Source organism: Budorcas taxicolor, chromosome 2 (genome assembly GCF_023091745.1).
Source record: "Budorcas taxicolor isolate Tak-1 chromosome 2, Takin1.1, whole genome shotgun sequence".
In the NCBI taxonomy this organism is placed as follows: Eukaryota; Metazoa; Chordata; class Mammalia; order Artiodactyla; family Bovidae; genus Budorcas; species Budorcas taxicolor.
Window position 1 is genome coordinate 15,005,564 of NC_068911.1, and position 12,071 is coordinate 15,017,634.

Genomic DNA, 12,071 nt, shown 5'->3' on the forward strand with positions numbered 1-12,071 from the left:
TTGCCTGGGGATCTGCACCCTGACCCTGCCTGGCCCTCAGGTTGCAACAGTACTGGGTAAGATAAGTCTCAAAAAGACTCATCCCTAAGGAAGTCCACCCATGGAAATGGAAGGAGACCTATTAGTTTTTTTTCTTTTTTTTCCTCTCTGTAATGACTGTCTTTCAGGTTGCAAATAACCAATCCACTTCCCAACAGACACCACTGAGATGCATCCTTGATGACTGGAAGCTGTCAGAGCTGATCCTCTAAGGAGAAGTCGCTTAAAATTCTTTTGTGCCACTGTGTGGCCACAGTACCCTCTGGGGGACAAGGATCACTGGCCAGAGGATTGGAGTTTAAGTTACAACACCCTCCTGCAGCTAGAATTATGATGCGAAAGACAAGGGGAATGGACAGAGATCCCCTATGTCCAAATTTTCTTCCGACTGAGAGATATGAAGGAGCTCTGTCTTAAGTATGCGATTGTTGTACGCCCTAAAAGTGAGCCGACTAGGCAAATGATGTGAGGCACAGACAACCAAGCGAAGGAACCCCTCCCCCCCACCACCCCCCGTGAAGGCTCACCTCCCACAGCTCCCGAGTTGCCTGGTGCTCCTTCCTTGTGTCCAAACGTGTCCCCATATCCGGAAGCACCCCCTCCACAAAAGCCAGCTCGAGTATGTCCCTTAGTTGAAACTGGAGGAGAATTTGGACCAACCCGGGTCCTTAAGCCCTTCTCCCTCTTAGAACTAAGACAGATCAAACAAGACCTGGGAAGCTATACAGATGACCCAGGCAAATATATAGGTACATTCCAACACATTATCTTGGCCTTTGACTTGATGTGGAAGGGCATCATGGTCATATTTAGTCAAACTTTATTTGCTCCTGAGCATACTTGGGTTTTAAAGGAAGCCCTAAGATCTGCAACGGGGCTTCACATGTCAAGTGGTAAATACCCAGTAGGGGAAACTGCAGTCCCATCCTCAGATCCTAATTGGAACTATAATCACCCTGAACACACCTGTGAAAAGGATCATTTTCTAATCTATGTGAAGGCAGGACTGAAAGCAGCCCAGCGAAAAGTAATCAGCTATGCCCGGGTCTCAGCAATAACTCAGGAGCCCAATGAGAACCCCACTGCCTTTCTGGAAAGGCTAAAAGAGGCCCTGCAAAAGTTTACCTATGTGGACTTAGACTCTTATGAGAGACAGGTGATTTTAAAAGACAAATTCCTGTCCCAATGTGCATCAGATATCAGATATCAGATATCAGAATAAAGTTACAACAGCTACAGCAGCAGGACCCTGTTGCCTCTTTAGCTGAGATGGTAGAGACAGCCACCAATACCTTTTATAACAGAGAACAGAAGGAGCCAAGGCCCAGAAGGAGAAAAGGAAAGAGACAAGGCATGCCCAGATGCTGGCTGCCCTCCAGGGAGGCCCTATGGCAAACCCCGAGTCCTTGAAGGACAAGGCATGAGGCAAATGCCTAATCTATAGATAGGTAGGCTATTGGGCCAAAGGGTATCCAAACCGTGACAAGTCTCCTAAAATGGCTTGCTGTAAATGCCATCAACTGGGACATTGGGTGGCACTCTGCTCTCAAGACACAAGAGCCTCAAGGTCAAGTGCCAAGCCTTCCCTCACGAGGGTTCAACAGGACTGAAGCAGCCTGCTCCAGCCAGCCTACCTGTCACAGATAACGATCACGGGGCTTAGCCAAGGGTGCAATTGGATGTGGCAGGGTAGGTCCGAGAATTTCTTGGTTGACATGGGGGCTACCTACTCTGTCCTGACCTCCTACTTCGGAGCCTTCTCCTCCCAAATCCATACCATTTTGGGTGCTACAGGAAAAACAACTACTAAAAGATTCACCTGAGCACTTTGTTGCTGGGATGGACAAACATTTTTCCACCAGTTTCTAGTGGTCCCCGACTGTCCTCCTCACTTATTGGGACGAAATTTCTCCTTGCCTTCAAAATCTTGCAGCTACTGCAGTCCTGATAGAAGATGCTTTAAAACTCTCTTTTTGAGGCAAACTAACTTTTTACTTTTAACTAATTTTTACCAGCCACCAAGTGAAACAACTCCTAAATGGGAGAGGCCATTTATGGATGTCTGATCAAAGAATCCTCAGATATCAAGTAGTGCTGATGGAAAATCCAGGCCTCACTATAGCCCCTTGTGAGGTTCTTGATCCAGCCACCCTCCTGCCTACCCCCGAGGGCTCTCTCCCCTTTCACTCTTGCCTAGAAACCTTGGCTCACTGGACAATACCCCGAGAAGGATTGTTGGAAGATCCTCTGACCAATCCTGAGGAAATCTGGTACACTGATGGGAGCAGCTTTGTCTTGGATGGAAAAAGAAGAGCCGGATATGCAGTAGTCTCCAATTTTGACACAGTAGCAGCTAAACCTTTGCCACCAGCTCAGCCTAATTAGCTGAGCACATAGCCCTGACTCGAGCTTTAGAGCTGGGAAAAGGAAAAAGAGTAGCTATTTACACTGACTCCAAGTATGTCTTTCTGTTGCTACATGCACATGCTGCTATTTGCAAAGAAAGAGGCTGCCACTTTACCACCCGAGGGTCCCCAATCAAATATGGTGATCAAATCCTTAGAGACTTGGAGGTGGTCCATCTGCCCGCTGAGGTTTCAGTCTCCCACTGTAAAGGACACCAAAAAGGGAGCACAGAAGTGGCACGCCGAGCAGCTTATCAGGCAGCTAGGAGAGCAGCATTACAGAACCATGACGTAAGAGGGGTTGCCGCCTTAATTCCACAGACCAATTTGCCAGAAACTCCTTCATATACTGAAGGTGAGGCTCTTAAAGCTAAGAGTGAGGACTTTCAAGAAGATCATATTGGGTGGTTCTAAAAGGAGGGACTCCTTTTTTCTGCCTAGGAACTTCCAATGGAAGTTGGTTAACTCCTTACATGCCACCACTCATTTAGGGGAAAAGGCCTTCCAAAGATTACTAGAAATGTCCTTCAGAGGAACAGGCCTCCAAACGACTGTAAGGCAAGTGGACTCCTCTTGCCCCACTTGCCAATTAAACAACCCCAAAGGAGCTCGAAGACCCCAGCCGGCCCAGCCTGTCCACAGACGTGGGACCTATCCAGGAGAGGACTGGAAGATGGACTTCACCCAGATGCCAGTTTCTCAAGGGTATAAATACCTATTAGTCATGATAGATACATTCACAAGATGGATTGACTGCTTTCCCACCTGGACTGAGAGGGCTGATTGGTGGTGGTGGTGAAAAAACCGCTCCGTGAAATCATTTCAAGATTTGGTCTGCCCAGGTCATTACAAAGTGACAATGGGACATCATTTACTTCTAAGGTCACCTAAGGGGTCTCTAAAGCATTGGGCATTACTTATTATCTCCATTGTGCCTAGAGGCCTCAGTCTTCAGGAAAAGTAGAAAGAGCCAACCAATTCTTAAAATCAGCAATAAAAAAGATAACCCAGGAGACCTCTCTGGGATGGAAGGAGGCTTTACCAATAGCTCTTCTCCGCACCTGAATTGCCCCTAAGGAACAGGTTGGTCTTAGTCCTTCTGAGATGCTATATGGGGGACCTTTTCTTTATGTCAATGACCTCTTCCTAGATCCAGAGGTTCAGACCCTCCAGTCTTATACCATGGCCACTGGGCAATTCCAACAGGATATACGCTTGTGGGGTGTCAACTAGGACACAAAAGATTCTAAGGAATCACCACTATATGCTCCAGGGACTCAAGTCCTAATTAAAGTCTGGAAAGATGGGTCCCCAAAGGCTCAACTCCAGCCCACATGGAAGGGCCCCTACCCTGTAATGCTTCCTACCCACACAGCAGTCAAGGTACCAGGACATGACTCCTGGATTCACTACTCACAAGTCAAGCCAGGGAAGAAGACAGAAGAGGACACTCAATACACCTGTGAGCCCCTAGGAGATCTCAGATACCTATTCAGGACTGCAAATGAGCGCCATTCTAATGAACATCCCCAAAATCTAGTTTCTGGGGATAACATTTCTCAGGATAGCTCTAAAGAACCAACACAGCTTGACAGAGATTGTACTCCAAAACAGACAGGAGATAGATCTTCTGATCCCTGAACAAGGAGGGACTTGAGCCATCCTGGCGATGGGAATTGGGAGTTGGCTAATGCCTATACTGGGCTTTCCTGGTGGCTCAGATGGTAAAGCGTCTGCCTGCAATGTGGGAGACCCGGGTTCGATTCCTGGGTCGGGAAGATCCCCTGGAGAAGGAAATGGCAATCCACTCCAGCACTCTTGCCTGGAAAATCCCATGGACGGAGGAGCCTGATAGGCTACAGTCCATGGGGTTGCAAAGAGTCGGACCCGACTGAGCAACTTCACTTTCACTTTCAATGCCCCTACTAGCCCTTGTTATGCCATATTGATGCTGCTTATGATTGCTCCATGTATTATCAATTGTCTAACGCCTTTTGTCTCTGCCCAGGTCAACAAGCTACAACATGCAGTGCCAGTTCAACAAGGATATATAAAGTTACAGCCAACCATGGAAAATATTGCTCACTCTTAGAGGGACACTGCTGTAAGGACTCTGAGGCCTGAGACGAGCAAGAGGGGGAGGCCCAATGCCCCTCGCCGTACCAGTTCAGCAGGAAGTAGCCAGAAAGACCTCGACGCCCCTATTCCCAAAGAAATGGGCCTCCCATCTCTTGAGGGGGGAATGTTAGGTAGTTAGAATAGGAAAAAGGAGTCCAGAAGGGCAGTGGCTAAAAGACAAGGAAGGGAAAAGCCCACGAAAATAGAACAAAGGACTGAGGACTGGAGTGAGGACCTCAGGTAGAACAAACAGCACCCCTGGCTGGCCCAATTTACACAGGGCAGGCCCGGGGGAGGAAAAAAACACATAAAATGAGGAGACAAAGCGCCGGGGGTCTCTCTCATCTGCTCGCGGGCGTGCCAGCTCTCTTTCCTCTTCACGTCTTTTGGGTTGGCATGCCCTCACGCCGCGAGGATGTATTTTCCTTTTATTTTCTAAATAAAATGGAGCTTAACACTAATCTGTCCGAGAGCTGAGAGCTGTAACACGGTCTGTCCAAGGGCTTTAATATCCATTGCTTCCAATTTTTGTTGTGACGAGACAGAACCGAGGAAATTACACACTGCCCTGACATTTCATAAGGAGTCTCAGTTCTACACTTTATTCAGATAAGAGCCTTTAAATCAATTTTATATGACCTGGACTGGTGTCTATCCTCTGTTGCTATAGAAAGAGGAAATTCCTGAAATTTTTTTTTCTTGCAACATTCTCAAGACTCAATACCTGCTTTCCATTAGCACCTCCAGAAAAAGAAGGCCTGGGGACCTCAAAACCCAGCCTATGGAAAGGAAAAAGGCAGATGCTAGTTCTAAACCAGAGGAGTAAGGGACACATAACTTCTTCCTTGAAGCACCTGATAGAAGTTAGCACCCTTGGGACTTTCCTGATGATCCAGTGGCCAATGGTTCCCATGGTCCCAATGCCAGGGGCTGGGGCGGGGGCGTTCAATCCCTGGTCAGAGAACTAGATCCTGAATACCAAAACTAAGACCCAGTGCAGTAAATAAAAAGATATATTTAATTAATTTTTTTGAAGTTAGCAACTTCAGGTCATCTCACCTCTCCCTGATCTACCCCTGACACTTCTCACAATCCGGAACAACCCTGTCTATTTCCTCTCAGGAATGCCTGGGGTACAATGAATAACAAAGCACTGCCATCAGCATCCCCAGGAGAGACATCCCCTGCTCCCAGCCCCAGCAAGCCAGGCACAGCTGGGCACATGCTTTGGCCAGATCCAGCCATGCTGACATGTATAGCTGGGCTCTGTCCATTTCAATGACTGGATAGTATCCCACTGTATGAATCACACCACCCTTTCCTTTGAGCACTTAGGTGGTTTCCCATTTTCACTTTACCATCAGCACATTCCTCACATACCTACTGACCTTTGGCTCACACATGATACTTTCCCCAGGTGTTTCCTCAACGTGGAGCTGCTGGGACTGGAGAGTCTGATCATCTTTCCCTTTTCGACTTTCCTGTCCGTTTCCCTGTTCATCTTCCCAGGCACTCTCCATGAGGCTGTGCACACTGGTGTTTTTAGTCCCAGCTACTCCACATGAGCTGACTCATTTGAAAAGACCCTGATGCTGGGAAGGATTGAAGGCAGGAGGAGAAGGGGACGACAGAGGATGAGATGGTTGGAGGGCATCACTGACTCAATGGACATGAGTTTAAGTAAACTCCGGAAGTTGGTGATGGAAAGGGAGGCCTGGCGTGCTGCAGTCCATGGGGTCGCAAAAAGTCAGACACAACTGAGCGAATGAACTGAACTGAACTGACTACATGAAAGCTAAAGAAAATCGCCCAGCCACCAGCCCCTCTCTGGACCCAGCCCAGGCCCACGCCTCTACCCTTTGACCACCTCTGCTTGTGTCTGCTTCACAAAGAGGTCTTGCTAATTTTCATCTTGACTAGATCTTACTGAATCTTTTCTCTTTATGTGTTTCATTCATCTTCATTTTATGTCTAAAGCATGGAGTCATGATGCTATTTGACTGTAAGTCTGCCCTAAGCAACTTTTCTATGCATCTCCCCCATCCCTCATCACCCTTCTGTTACCGAGTCCAAGTTCTCTCTACTCACCACACAATAGTTCAGTTAACAGAGAGAGGTGTCAAGGCAAGGAATACAACTTTACCAGGAAAGCTGGCTGACTGACAAGATGGCAGACTAATGTCTCAAGATAACCATCTTTATCAGGGTCTGGATGCCAGGTTCTTTTATAGAATGTGGGGGGAGGGGAGGATTAAAGTAAAAAGGCCATTAATTTTGCAGCTATCTCCTAGAATGGCCAATCTTGGGGAGGGTATGAGTTAATTTCTTCCTTCCTGTAGCCATCCACAGGTGGATGTGGTCCTGAACAAAGGTGTTTTGGTTTAACATTCTGGCAGAGGGGCTGGGTTCCCTGAGGCAGGCTATTTTGTATGGACGATATCCTTTTACTGAACAAAAGCAACGAGAAGCAAAGGTTAAAGTAAAAGAAACAGATCTAACACGTAGTCAGTTCCTCCCTGTAACTTTTATACTGGTACTCTTGTTCCTGGGCCCCAGAAATACCTTCCCAGGCTTCTCTTGGAGGCTGCAAAGTTCTTTCTTCTGTTCTCTGGGTCATGTTTCTAAGCTTGGCTCAGATGCCAGCTCTTTTGTTTCCTGATGGGACAAAACTTCCTCCTGGGATAGCCACTGTCAACCACATTTGCAGTCAGGGCCCTGACCTGGAGGCCTGGCTGCCTGGCATGAGCCAAACTGTGAGTCTGGCAGCCCATCCTCCTTTCATAACCACAGTGACATGGACCTCACCCCATAAGTGAGAGCATACTGGGTATCACCTGGGTAAAGGTGATCTGGGACCTTTAGAGTGCTCCCTGGATTCCTACTGCTTGATGACATTAGTAACAGCACTCACTCCCCCCTCCCCCCGCTCCCAGCAGAATTTCTGCTGTGGAAGACTGTAAAGTGGACTTATTTGTTCTCTGCTATAGATGAGGAAACTGAAGCTGAATGAGAGGCAAGGTGAAATGACTTGCTCAGGGAAACATACCCAAAACTACATTGTCCGTTTTTCCTTTTTTTTTTTGCCACAGCTTGCAGGATCCTGTGGGCTTCCCAGGTGCCTCTTAGTGGTAAAGAACCTGCCTGCCAATGCAGGCGACATAAGACATGGGTTTGATCCCTGGGTCAGGAAGATCCCCTGGAGTAGGGCATGGAAACCCACTCCAGTATTCCTACCTGAAGAATCCATGGATAGAAGAGCCTGGTGGGCCACAGTCCATAGGGTTGCAAAGAGTTGGATATGACTGAAACAACTTAGCATGTACACCTGCACACAGGATCTTAGTTCGCTGACCAGGGACTGAAGCCCATACCTGGCAGTGAAAGTGCCAAGTCCTATCAACTGGACCACCAGGGAGCTCCCTACATTTACCATTGTTGACGGTACATCACCCAGAAGACTTTTTTTAATGTTTAGAACAGAAAATAATAGAACAAGCCTCCGCCTAGTGGTGAGGTGCATCACCACAAAGTTCCATTCAGTTCAGTTCAGTTGCTCAGTCATGTCTGACTCTTTGCGACCCCATGAACCGAAGCACTCCAGGCCTCCCTGTCCATCAACAAATCCTGGAGTTTATCCAAACTCATGTCCATTGAGTCGGTGATGTGATCCAACCATCTCATCCTCTGTTGTCCCCTTCTCCTCTTGCCTTCAATCTTTCCCAGCATCAGGGTCTTTTCAAATGAGTCAGCTCTTCCCATCAGGTGGCCAAAGTATTGGTTTCAGCTTCAACATTAGTCCCTCCAATGAACACTCAGGACTGATCTCCTTTAGGATGGACTGGTTGGATCTCCTTGCAGTCCCAGGGACTCTCAAGAGTCTTCTCCAACACCACAGTTCAAAAGCATCAATTCTTCGATGCTCAGCTTTCTTTATAGTCCAGATCTCAAATTCATACATGACTACTGGAAAAACTAGGTGGACCTTTGCTGGCAAAGTAATGACTCTGCTTTTTCATATGCTGTCTAGGTTGGTCATAACTTTCCTTCCAAGGAGTAAGCATCTTTTAATTTCATGACTGCAGTCACCATCTGCAGTGATTTTGGAGCCCCCCAAAATAAAGTCTGTCACTGTTTCCCCATCTATTTGCCATAAACTGATGGGACCAGATGCCATGATCTTCATTTTCTGAATTTTGAGCTTTAAGCCAACTTTTTCACTCTTCTCTTTCACTTTCATCAAGAGGCTCTTTAGTTCTTCTTAGTTTCCTGCCATAAGGGTGGTGTCATCTGCATATCTGAGGTTATTGATATTTCTCTCAGCAATCTTGATTCCAGCTTGTGCTTCACCCACCCAGCGTTTCTCATGATGTACTCTGCATGTAAGTTAAATAAGCAGGGTGACAATATACAGCCTTGACGTACTCCTTTTCCTATTTGGAACCAGTCTGTTGGTCCATGTCCAGTTCTAACTGTTGCTCCCTGATCTGCATACAGATTTCTCAACAGGCAGGTCAGGTGTCTGGTATTCCCATCTCTTGAAGAATTTTCCATTGTTTATTGTGATCCACACAGTCAAAGGCTTTGGCACAGTCAATAAAGCAAAACATAGATGTTTTTCTGGAACTCTCTTGCTTTTTCAATGATCCAGCAGATGTTGGCAATTTGATCTCTGGTTCCTCTGCCTTTTCTAAATCCAGCTTGAACATCTGGAAGTTCACAGTTCATGTATTGTTGAAGCCTGGCTTGGTGAATTTTGAGCATTACTTTACTAGCGTGTGAGATGGGTGCAATTGTGTGCTAGTTTGAGCATTCTTTGGCATTGCCTTTCTTTGGGACTGGAATGAAAACTGACCTTTTCCAGTCCTGTGGCCACTGCTGAGTTTTCCAAATTTGCTGGCATAGTGAGTGCAGCACTTTCACAGCATCATCTTTTAGGATTTGAAATAGCTCGATTGGAATTTCATCACCTCCACTAGCTTTGTTCACAGTGATGCTTCCTAAGGCCGACTTGACTTCACACTCCAGGATGGCTGGCTCTAGGTGAGTGATGACACTATCATGATCATTTGGGTCATGAAGATCTTTTTTGTACAGTCCTTCTGTGTATTCTTGACACCTAAATATCTTCTGCTTCTGTTAGGTCCGTATCATTTCTGTCCCTTATTGAGCCCATCTTTGCATGAAATGTTCCCTTGGTATCTCTCATTTTCTTGAAGAGATCTCTAGTCTTTCCCATTCTATTGTTTTTCTCTATTTCTTTCCACTGATCACTGAGGAAGGCTTTCTTATCTCTCCTTGTTATTCTTTGGAATACTGCATTCAAATGGGTATATCTTTCCTTTCCTCCTTTGCTTTTCGCTGTGCTTCTTTTCACAGCTATTTGTAAGGCCTCCTCAGACGGCCATTTTGCTGTTTTGCATTTCTTTTTCTTGAGGATGGTCTTGATCTCTGTCTCCTGTACAATGTCATGAACCTCCATCCATAGTTCTTCAGGCACTCTGTCTATTAGATCTAGTCCCTTAATTTCTATTTTTCACTTCCACTGTATAATTGTAAGGGATTTGATTTAGGTCATACCTGAACGGCCTAGTGGTTTTCCTTACTTTCTTCAACTGAAGTCTGATTTTGGCAATAAGGAGTTCATGATCTGAGCCACAGTCAGCTCCCGGTCTTGTTTTTGCTGACTGTATAGAGCTTCTCCGTCTTTGGCTGCAAAGAATATAATCAGTCTGATTTCAGTGTTGGCCATCTGGAGATGTCCATATGTAGACTCTTCTCTTGTGTTCTTGGAAGAAGTTATTTGCTATGACCAGTGTGTTCTCTTAGCAAAATTCTATTAGCCTTTGCCCTGCTTCCATGCTGTACTCCAAAGCCAAATTTGCCTGTTACTCCAGGTGTTTCTTGACTTCCTACTTTTGCATTGCAGTCCCCTATAATGAAAAGGACATCTTTTTTGGGTGTTAGTTCTAAAAGGTCTTGTAGGTCTTCATTGAACTGTTCAGCTTCTTCAGTGTTACTGGTCAGGGCATAGACTTGGATTACCGTGATACTGAATGGTTTGCCTTGGAAACAAACAGAGATCATTCTGTCATTTTTGAGATTGCATCCAAGTACTGCATTTCAGACTTTTGTTGGCTATGATGGCTACTCCATTTCTTCTAAAGGATTCTTACCCACAGTAGTAGATATAATGGTCATCTGAGTTAAATTCACCCATTCCAGTCCATTTTAGTTTGCTGATTCCTAAAATGTCGATGTTCACTCTTGCCATCTCCTGTTTGGCCACTTCCACTTTGCCTTGATTCATGGACCTAACATTCCAGGTTCCTATGCAATATTGCTCTTCACAGCATCAGACCCTGCTTCTATCACCAGTCACATCCACAACTCGGTGTTATTTTTGCTTTGGCTCTGTCCCTTCATTCTTTCTGGAGTTATTTCTCCACTCATCTCCAGTAGCATATTGGGCACCTACTGACCTTGGGAGTTCATCTTTCAGTGTCCTATTTTTTTGCCTTTTCATACTGTCCATGGTGTTCCCAAGGCAAGAATACTGAAGTGGTTTGCCATTCCCTTCTCCAGTGGACTGCATTTTGTCAGGACTTTCCACCATGACCCACCTGTCTTGGGTTGCCCCACACAGCATGGCTTAGTTTCATTGAGTTAGACAAGACTTTGGTCCATGGAGTTAGATTGGTTAGTTTTCTGTGATTGTGGTTTGTCTGTCCGCCCTCTGATGCCCTCTCTCAGTGCCTACCATCTTACTGGGGTTTCTCTTACCTTTGATGTATCCCCTTCATAGCCTGTCAGAAAATCTGCTAAATACCTGACCTTGCTCACAGTTTTCATTGGCACAAATAAGATTAAGGACAGAAGAACCCCCACCAGCTTGGATAACAGCTACTGGGGCTCCGCAGATAGTGTCTTTGGGACATACTGAGGAGTAGACTCCCCAGAGTTCCTCAGTTGTGCCTACTGCCCCTTGCCTGTTCGCTGAGGGTTTGAGGAAACAAGAAATGAGAGATTGTAAAGGAATTAAGATTTTGTAAGGCATATGTCCCTCCAGAAACAGGAGCGAGACCTTCTACCTTAACTGGAGGTCTTCTGGAATCTGAGACTGAGCTACATGAACTTTCTGCTGAGTTTGTTATTAGCTGTCCCAGTTTCCAGCACACTGGGTTTGTCACTTCCACCTAGGAACTTTCGCCAAGTTAGGCTCCTGCTGTGCTTGGCCTCCTCCTTGTGGGGGCTGCGCCGAGGTTGTTTCAGCCAGGTTAAATCTGAGCCACAGCATGAAAGATGTCAGGGGAGTGTGTAATTTCCTCGGTTCTGTCTCATCACAACAAAAATTTGAAGTGACAGATGATAAGCCCTCGGACAGAATGTGTCTCAGGTCTCAGACAGACCGTGTTACAGCTCTCAGCTCTCGGACAGATCAGGGTTACAGCTCCATGTTACACCTCAGTTTTATTTAGAAAATGAAAGGAAAATACATCCTCGAGGCGTGAG